This window comes from Phragmites australis, chromosome 5 (assembly GCF_958298935.1).
Source record: "Phragmites australis chromosome 5, lpPhrAust1.1, whole genome shotgun sequence".
NCBI lineage: Eukaryota > Viridiplantae > Streptophyta > Magnoliopsida > Poales > Poaceae > Phragmites > Phragmites australis.
Window position 1 is genome coordinate 33,952,834 of NC_084925.1, and position 10,950 is coordinate 33,963,783.

The 10,950-nt window shown below is 43.3% G+C and overlaps 1 pseudogene; it reads right to left on the reverse strand.

The window, feature by feature from the left end:
- Window positions 1-530: 530 nt before the first annotated feature.
- Window positions 531-7,726, reverse strand: LOC133918005 (adenosine kinase 2-like; annotated as a pseudogene).
- Window positions 7,727-10,950: the final 3,224 nt, after the last annotated feature.

Here is a 10,950-nt window from a genome sequence, read left to right on the forward strand (position 1 = left end):
CCACACAACGAGCTCCCGCGCACTCTTGGGCCGCGTCACAAGCCTTGCGGGCGCTAGTGGGTCACATTCTAAGGCCTTTGCGCCTAGGCCATTAGTTTTCTAAGAACGCGTGTGCTGCAGCGCCCCAGAAAGTAGCCATCAAACTGTTGCACATATGTTGGCCTTCTGCTGGGATATAATCTACCAAAATTTGGCCGAAATGATGGTAGACGTGCTGGACGTCCTTTCATAAAAACCAGATCAATTCCTCAGATTTTTTTTTAAAAGAGATAGAATAACAAAAGATGCATAGATAAGATATATTACTACTTCACCCAATCAGCTCATTGCAAACAGGGAAGCAGTACATCATACTGGCAATCGTGCCTTATACAAAGACAAACCAAGTTTATAGTTCTCGAATAACATCACGGCAAAAGTATTGGCCGGATTAGGGAAAAAAAAGCCTCGGAAAAATACAGGGAGAACACACCGAAACGAATAATAAGTGTGCCTATAGCAGAACCTCCCATGATGCGGTTGAATTAGTTCTAGTTGAAGTCAGGCTTCTCAGGGTAAGTGCAGCCAGAGCGCTGGATGATAACGTTTGCCGCGTAGCAACCAGCCCTCACGCTGTCTTCAATGCTCTTCCCTTGAACCAACTGTGAGAGGAAGCCTCCAACGAAAGTATCACCTAGGAACAAAGGAGTTGCTTATCAGGATGCAAATAGAATGTTGAGAAGCTTAGGTATACAAATTTGCAGTTTTTTTTTTGGACAATCCAAATTTGAAGTTACAGTACAACTGTTGCAGGCTTGTAGCCCCATCTATACTTCTATAAAATGCATAAGTTATGATAAAACTGAACAATCTCTACCGTCCATCCAAGTTGATTAAATGGTCACCGTGTAAAGATTCTCGCATTTTCTCTTTCCAAACATACACTTAATCTCACGTTAATTGTCTTGCCTATCTAGACGTTCAATATTTGTCTTCCATATATTCTAAAAATATATTCAATCTTTCATTATTTGTCTTACATACCTAGACATCCAATATCTACCTTTCATATATTGTTATATAATAGATTGATTACATGTGTGTAAAACACGTGTGTAGTTGCTAGTTTATTGCATGTTTGCCGGAACATATATGACTATTAAGTATTCCAAATTTGATTTACCACATAATACAAAGAATACAAAATAAGAATGATGAGATACTTGTCAGTGTGAAGAAAATCATACTACAACCTAGTAGCCTACACTTAGATATCCTAGAAGGGATCTATAGTATTTAATGATGAACATTATTAAGAAGCCCTCTTAGAAAACACTGACAAGCATTTGAGGAAAAAGTCGAACAGAAATAAACTCTTAACGGCTTAACGCTAAGAGATATATACCTGCACCGTTGGTGTCAACAAGCTTCTCCTTGGGCAATAGGATCACAGGGAATGTTTTCACCTATTACAACATAATAATTAGTTCAACAACATATTCAAGTTAATGCTTGGACTAAATGCTACATGAAGTTCTAAAATACTCAAGATAGTTGACGTCAATTCTTTATTTGATGATAAAAGAAAAACTACAGATGCAACATCTTTGGATCTTTGGACAAGCAAATAACTGTTAGGCAAACAATTTGGTTTCCAAAAGTGCATCCAACTTCCAAGTTTCAAAGTAGAACCGCAAGTGCAAAGACAGGTTTGATGCAAGGGGGGGGGGGGGGATGGAAACTGTAAGCGCTTTAACAACAAGATGCATCGGAGGAGTTTATCATACTTTATTCCATGTCCAACATGCAAAAGCCTATATATTTGAAGAAAATGGAGCAAAAAATATGAATATTAAATTCAAACTAGGTTCTCAAAGCCTGTGCATCTGTGATCAAACTCTATGATTAAAATAGCACACATTATAAACGTTAAGCATCAAACTGACAAGAACATATACCTTTCCATCCTTAGCCACGACCATTGGATCAGCGCCTTGAATAATAACAACAATCCTCTTTTGCTTGCCTGAAGCCAAAGGCAGTTGGGAGATCTTCAAAGCAATCTCCTCAATATTCTCGGTCTACAATTTATCACATGTAATTAGTCAGTAGCACAATCACCAAAAATAAATATTATAGGAGTATAAAGGACTAATCAGTAATCACCTCCCATCCACGGACTTTAGCGAAGATCTTTGACTCAGTTTCATTTCCAAAGATGTAGTCAACATACCTATATCGGTGATCAGTAGCAAGTAAATGTACAGTGAAGCACACATCAGGCCCTAAGAAGATTAGCATATGGAAAACATATGAAAATGTCTTGACAAGAATGCACATTCCTTTATGTATTTTTTACTTGAGTTGCTATCTAGGGCCTCAAATGAAGTTCAAAACATTGAGTGTTGTAGTACAGAACTACAGAAGAAAACACTTATGGGAGAACTTTCTCTTGGGCATCACGGAAAAACTCACAGATGAAAGGAGCAGAGAGGTTCATTAGAAACATTTGTAAATATCATGGTCAATAAACTCTAGCAACCAATTCAAAGAGACATTTTTGTAATAAACTTTTACCTTGTTATTTGCTGCAGCATGTTCAGCAACTAGCTGAATGGAATCAGGCGACACCGTAAGGAAGAAACCAGCAATATAAATGTATTTTGCTTTCTCAACTATCATCAATAATGGTATAATTGTCAAGAAAAAATCCAACTCAATTTATAAATAGAGCTCAAATAAAGGTGATGGATTTGTCAAGGCTAAAACATTTTGGCCAAAAAATTTGTTAGCCACAAGTCAAATCCGTTCGTGCAGATCACGAAACAATGTATTGATTTATTTCATCAGTGCAATTGAAACAAGAGTAACAAATCATCTTCTCCACAATAAATGGACAATGGTAGTAGACTAGTAGGGCCATTTGCTAGAGTACTCCAAAATATGCAAAGACTGATGTTGCTCTGATCTAATGATATAATTGAATTAATATTTTGCAACCACTAAAGTAATCCATATTCATCTGACGTAAACATACCAACAGAAAAGCTTGCACAATTTGTATAGTATTAAGTAACTTCAGAATTTCAATTCAAATTCGGCGTACATATATTCCCCCAGCAAATTGACAATATGGTTTTAGCAACAAGGGCTCTATTGTACCTAGCGCCCAGTTCTCTGGTCTCTTTAGATGCTTAGACTTGTAACAGTTTGCCGTCGACAAATTTGCAATCAGTGACCTGGTTACAGAAAGAAATAATTGATATTCTTGCAGAAGAAAGTGTTGACAATCAAAATATTGTGAAATGACAGGATAGAGAAACAACTTGATTTCATTAACACATAACATATAATACTAGGATAGCATTTAATCTAACAACTATGAACATCTAATGTTAATAGTGTTATGGCTTGCTTTTTTGGCAAAAAAAAGCTTGGAAAACCATCCAACACCTTTTCCAGAAGTTATGCATTTTGCGTATGCCACTGCAGCATAGAACAAGTCATACGGACAGAGTTGTCAGATAACTAGTGTTAGCATGTAATGCAGAAGGCCAAAAAAATGCAATCACTGATCTAATTTTGATGCGTAAAGTGGAGATAGGATGAACAAAAAAGACAACAGCATAACAAAAAGTCAACATGTTTAGATATCAACTTATTTATGCAAAAATTCACATAATCTAATTTATGCAATTGCCGCTCTAACATTGTTGCACTGGTAAAATTATGAGCCACAAATTCTACATGCTAGTGATGATGCAATCAAAATCCAAGCTATCACAACTTGAGTTAACAGACTCAAGAAGCGGAGAATCACATGAATATACATTATCAGAATCATGCCATAATCCTCTTTAATATTCATTAGACACAACAAAAAACTCTTGCTACCAACAATAAAAGTTATGCATCAAAATCACATAAATGGTATTTAGACAACCTTTCACCACCACCAACACAGACAACACATGTGCCTATAGGAGCAGTCTCGTCCTTATAGTAATGAGCCTGAATGAGTATGTGACAAGATCAAGGCCACATTAGTCAATTAACCAAAAAAAAGCAGAAAATAACTGCATCAAATGATATGAAGAAATAGAGCTTTAGAACTAACAATAACTCCTGCAGCTTGTGCATTCTTCTTCATTTCCTCACCAAACTTGTTTGTTCTGATGCATCCCATGTAACTTGTTGCACCAGGAATTTGCAGCATCCACTGCAAACCATGGTATACAGTAAAAAATAGTTCTAGCTATAGTTTCTATTTTTTAAATTTTGGCAAACTCAGAGTTCACTTGGGCAACTCTGATGGAGTTCTGGGCGGCTCCTGTAAGAATAAAAATAACGAAGATGAAACAATAACATAAGAGTCACCAAGCTGTACCACTTTATGAATTGCAATATTACATGCACAGGTTAAGAAACATTACCTCCGACAATATATTCAACATTGTCCTTGCTAGCCAACTCATCATACCTGCAGAAAAAACACTTTGTTAAGAAATAACGTACAACTGTACACAATAGAAAAGTGATTACATGTCTTTTGTGTGCCATTTAAACGAATAACCGGTCACACTTTGGCAACAAAAAACTTGCAAAAATAATGACATCAATATATTTACAGGCAATACTGTCCATATGCTTACATAGGCAAGTGCTTCTCCTCTGCGAGAATGGCATTGTTCAGCTTGATGTCATACCTAAAACAGAGGAGGGAGAAGTATGTCAGTATCATATCATGATTAAAACACCAAATCGCCAAACGAGTAACAATAATTAAGCAACATCATGGCATTAATGCCACCAACTGCAACGCAGGCAGTCATATGGACCACCCAGATTTGGAGATCTAGCGTGATAAAGTGTAAGATTGGAGGACCAACAGCGACATCCATGTAACAAGGTATTGGAGCGCAAACACAGCGCCGGAGGATCGCAGTGGTACTTGATCAATTAAACAATTTTCGGATCAGCGTCCCATGCAAACTTCTGTCTCGTGCTACACGTGCATGCATCTATGATTTAAGTTACAGGCGAACTCTATAGTCTCCGTTGCGGATCTGGTGAGATTACGCTGCAAAACTAACCAAACCACTCGGATCTGTTCATAGAAAAAGCAGCTCAGTCGGGGAGGAGGACGAGACGAGCTCGTACTTCGCGAGGAAGGCATCATCGACGACGGCGGAGATGTCGAGGAGGGGGTTGCCCATCCCCAGGAGCACGCCCTCGTAGCTGCCGCTCGCCGCTATTCCCTTCCGCTTCTCCTCTCCACCCAAACGAAGCGGCGGCGAAGGCGGTAGAGATCTGAGGCTCGTGTTGGGTGGGCGAGGGCTCTGTTCCGCACAAGCGGTTGGGGAGAAGAAGTGGTCGATAGTGCGGGGCTTTAGTTGGGCTCGCCCAAACCCCGGTTGGCCCCTCCTGTCACACTCCTCGAGGTCGCGTGGTTGGTGGAGTTACGGGGTGGGACCAATGGACGAGCCCCCTCCCACCCTCGACGACCCGCCTTGGTCCACACATATACTATGACATGTGGGGTCTAGATGCCCGTAGTAGTTTGGTTCGGTGTGTTTGGTGTGCAAAGTTGGTGGACCGTGCGCGGGTATTTTTCGCTCACCAACCGCGTTGGGATTGGTCGGGCCTGGGTAGAGGTGGGAGTGGTGCCTTTGCGCCGAAAGCCGAAGAGGTTGCATGGCTTTGCCAGCCAGTCACGCGCATTCAGCCGCTTATTAGACGTCCGGGCCGGAACCTTATGAGCCGAATGGGCAGCTGATTGTGGAGCTTTTAGATGAAAAAATTTATAATAATAAATGCCTACCGAGCCTCTAAACGGATGCAGCCCTCTCATAGGGTGGTAAGCATGCCACAGTGGCACAGCCAGGTCTTACCGCAGTACTTAATGTTCAATTTTCCCTCATATTTTCTCTATTTAAAACGGTAGTCTTTTGTTACTCAAAAAAATCCTGAAATTTTTTATACGTGTTCCATAATCCATGTGCAACCCATTTTAATTAGATTCACATAAAAATCCTATATAAAATTTAAAATAAAAGTCTCCGAAAAAGTCTACTTTTATAACTTTCAGCAATTGTTAGGGCATCAAATAAATTTCCAAAATTTATAATAATTCACTAATATTCTTCTTATGTGATGAAATAATTTCTAAAATTATTTTCAGCACTAAGTTATATGGTAAAAAAGTGAGTTCCTTTGTATGCTTAATTTATATGTATTTTTATAATTTCATGTGATATTCTTCTTTTAACTCAATTTGAATTCAAACATATATAAAAATAAGGCTGAAAATAATTTTAGAAATTATTCCATCACATAAGAAAAATATTAGTGAATTATTCCAGATTTTTGGAATTTATTTGATGCCCTAACAATTGCTAGAAGTTATAGAAGTAGATTTTTTGAGAATTTTAGTTTAAATTCTACACATGCTTTTTAGGTGAATCTAATTAAAATGGGTTGCACATGGATTATGGAACACATATAAAAAGTTCTAGGATTTTTGAGTAAGAGAAGATCACTGTTTTAAATAGAGAAGGTAGTAAGGGAAATTGAACGTTAAGTATTGTCTATCACAGGGCACTGTTTATGACGGAGGCTACCTGCCTTGTCAACAGGTGGTAAGGCCTAACCACCTAATGAGAGGGCGGTAAGACCTGACCATCCCACTGTGGCATGCTTACCGCCCTCTAAGGGGGTTGCGGCCCTCTCAGAGGGCGGTAGGCGTCTATTATTGTAAATCTTTTCGTTCCAAGTCTATTTATTTAATTATTTAAGTTAGAAAATGTAAAAAAAACTCGCTGATTGTGCTCCTGTCCTGTGTTGTAGTCGAGCACGAGCTAGCTAGAATTTTGGGCCTAGAAGCCGCATCATGGCCCAACTTAGTCCGACTAGTGTCACTCTCTCTTGGAAATATGGTAAAAGCCAAGGCCCTCAACAGCATAACCAACAGTATGGTCCATAGGTTTTGGTTGCTCGAGTGTGGGACATTTGTGTGTGACCTGTGTATTGATATCACAAACTTCACACAGTAGAACTGGTGAATAATCTACTGTAGCATGTCCTTTATGGAAACACCTGAAACAAAACTTGACATTCACCTTTCCTGCTCCTCATTCATCTTACCCGCATAACCATCCTTGGTCATGGCTGCCTCAGCTATCATTGATGATGTTCCAACAATAAGTTCAGCTACCTTTGGTGCCGTCGGCGGCACAGGACCTCCCGTAGCACCATCGCTCGGCCATGTTGCTGCATTAGCAGCCACAAGTGCAAGAAGTAGTTGAGCAGTAATTGCAGCACACTGTAGTTGTTGTCACCGGTGGGATAACACAAGCATTGGTGGTGCAACAATAGCACCTGGTGGGACAACATGGCCAACACCTAGTGGGGCTCCCTATCCAGCATGTGTTGGAATACTAGTAGCGTGTCGACCACCAAAGTTAGAGTGGCGAGTCCTGAAACCACATCGAGAATGTAACCACGCGACCAGCCTTGGCCACGTCCCCTAAAGTCACCATATCTATCACCATATCCTTCGTCGTATACAACTCTGTAACTAGAATCTCAACGATCCATTGTAGTAACCAGCACCAGGGCCACCTCCATAGCCATAGCCATTGTTTCTAAACCCAAAGTTCAAATCCTTCATGTCCACTAAACTTTCCATGGGTGAAAGTACAATTGATTGCATCAAAGCCACTGACAGCTCCTCCAGGTCCACCATCATGCCTCCCACCACCACCACCCTGAGCTCCACCACGTTCCATCCCACACCGCATGATGAAGGTTTAAGAAGGGCAAACATGTTTGGATGGGATGATCATAGGGCCAGACAACGGTCGTGGTTCTGAAGCAGTCACTGCCAAAGGTTGTTGATCAGAGCTAGGGTTCAGTCGAATTGATCAAGAGAAAAAGGAGGCTAATCCCGCAGACGTGTGAAACAACGCCCGTCGTGGCCCATTACAAATCACAACATCAAGGCCCATCCTCTGGACATTTGACCTCATGTTCGGCCTATCAACACTGTCGGTGAATCAGGAACCAGGGGTCCCCAAATCCCGAGGCCAGGCCAGTAATCCGCCACGCGGTGCCATCCCGCGGGGTCACCTCCGCAAGGTAAAAAAGACTAAGTCTCGGGAGAGGGCGCTCGGGGCCACAGTCGGTGGTCCCCGAGTACCCGGGTTTCCTGATGATCTGCGAAGACTAAGTGACGGGAAGAAAGTGCTCGGGGAGGTAAACAGTGACCCCCGAGCACCCAAGTCCCTCGACGACCAGGAGAACCAAGTACCGGGAGGGGTGTGCCCGGGGCTGCGAGCAGTAGCCCCCCGGGTACCCGAGTACCCCGAGGACCCACTGAAGGAAGTTCCGGGAGAGAGTGCTCGGGGCTGCGAGCCGCGGCCCCCGAACACTCGGTTCCCCGAGGATCCGTATAAGCATGCCCGGGAGAGAGTGCTCGGGGAGGTGAACAGTGGCCCCCGAGTACTCGGTTCCCCGAGGATCAAGGAAGGGCGTTCTCGGGAGAGAGTGCTCGGGGAGGTGAACAGTGACCCCCGAGCACTCGGTTCCCCGACGGGTCAGGAAGCCCCTCCGTCAGTGGCCCCCACAAGGGTCCAACGATGAGGTGTCAGCCGGTGAAAGGCCCGAGGCCGCATTTAAGAGCGCGCGTGGTCTGTCACCTCCAACTGCTCCCGCCACGCTCGGTGTCAGTTCCTGCCATATCCCGGCAGAAGGGCGTGGGGACATTAAATGCACGGGTCCCATCCCGTGCCATCCGGCACGTCTCGGGATAACGTCGCAATGCCCGAGGCGTTCCGTCTGCCGCGCTGCTGTGGCAGGAGAACAAGACAGGGCGGGCACGCCGGGCCGCTCTGCGGCTGCCTGGTGGGCCCTCTCCACGGCGCCCGTTGCCAGTGCCATTATGGCGACTGATGACCGGGCGCGGGGCGCGTTTTCAACCCCCGTCACTTCGCACAGAGGCTATGATGACTCCCTTTCCATTTATGGTGCCTTAGAACTCGTGCCATCCCATTCGGGGCACGCTACTGCCGGCGGGTATTTAAAGCAACCGGCAGCACGGACAAAGACAATCTCTCGACAGGCGAAAAAAGCTCCGAGGTCTTACAAGCGCACAAGCTAAAAAAGCCCAGCAAGCTCTGCACGGTTGAAGAAGTTAAGGAAGTAGAGAAGATCGAGAAGTCCAAGAGCACCCAAAGCCAATAGATACACACAGACCGAAGAACAAGGAGCCCCAGGCTCTAGGATAGACAGACATTCTTGTAACTAGCACATTCCTGAGAGACATTCTCAGGACATTTATAGCATCCATACAGGAGTAGGGTGTTACGGCCCCGTGCGGCCCGAACCTGTCTAAACCCATAGTGCATTTACTTCATTCCGCATTCGATCATTCCACCCCACCAGCCATCGCATTCATATCCATTTATTTCTCCAGCAAACTTATTCAGAATCACCCCCCGGTCGAATCTCTAAAAAGGGGTCCCTCAGGATCCCTGCGACAGGAGTTAACCCTCTGACAAACACTATAAGGCCCAATTTTCGTTTCCCAGCCTAGCGCACCTGAAACCACCTTTTATAATCCAGTTTGAGGTTTGAAACACCGCCACCTTCTCCGATTGGATCATCACTGGACTCGCCCTGATCACCTGACCGACAAATCTCCAATCGACTTTAGCATTGGTCGAGTTGAACATCGTCGACGTTGTCGACATGTACGTCGATCTGTGACAACAATATCACCTAGTGTACGTGAAGGCAACACTCGCGATAGGGGCATTGGCCCGTGCCACCATGAAGCCATATTTGTTCGGTGCTGAGCCATCGCCTCCATGATCTTGTGTGCCAAAGAACATCATTGACGTCCACCTGCAAACAAATCAGACAAACATACCTTAGATTCATCAAATGCCGCCAAGCTCGCCTCTTCATCCATGAGATCCTAGGTCAAGAAACTCACAATGATCACCGATTGAACAAATCTAGAGCTGACATGTTCCCAATACGAGATTCTTCACCATCACTCGCATCCTCCTCCACATCATCCACTAATGCCTAGAATCGCGATCCTGAGCCCCCTTGCTACTTGTCAAAGTGTGGATCAGAGCCACCCTCAAACGACTGATGAGCAAAGCCATGGAATGAGGTAAGTGGAGTTCATTCTGGCTCAAGAACCTTAGAATTCCTAGCCTTGACTTCCTTCAAATGCGATTCCACGTCCAACCCTAGCCTCGGTGGGATCACCACCGGTGCCAGTGTTAGTCGATGAGGACCTCTCATGTAGGAAGACCAAGTAGCCTTAGATTTTCATCACAATTCTATTGATGTGACTCAATTATATGCTATTAAATGAACATTCAATAGACAATTAATGAGTTAACACTTCTCATATATGGAAACAGTGCCATGGTTAGGGTTAGGTTATAATGATTTGCTGGAACCCAAAACTTATATGAAGGAATGGTAGTGACACTAGCATGGCTCAGTGCAAGATTTATTGTAGTGGCCACAACACGACAAATGAGCACAATGAGTTGGGAGAGGAGCAGGGCAAGGGTGGCTAAGGAGAAGTAGGGTAACTATAGCACCATTGGTTACATATGGTTGAATTGTTGGAGTGGCTTAAGTTATACCTAGAGGATGACTAAGGCAAAAAACGATAGTGCTCACTTGTCATGAAGAAGAGGCAAAAACTGATGAGCATGATATTAGACGAATTTTTACATAACAGAGTCCCTAATGATTTATTAGAGTGCATGTATTCATCTAAAAAGATGATAAATACTTAGATAGTTCTTGGACTCAAACCTAAATAATGGAGATGGTTAAGCTGCATTCACATGGTGCTTGTTCCCATAAGTGTCTCTTAAAGCCATATTTTTTTGTAGAATTTGTTATAGTAACCATAACACACCCCGTGGACAACAACATCTAGTC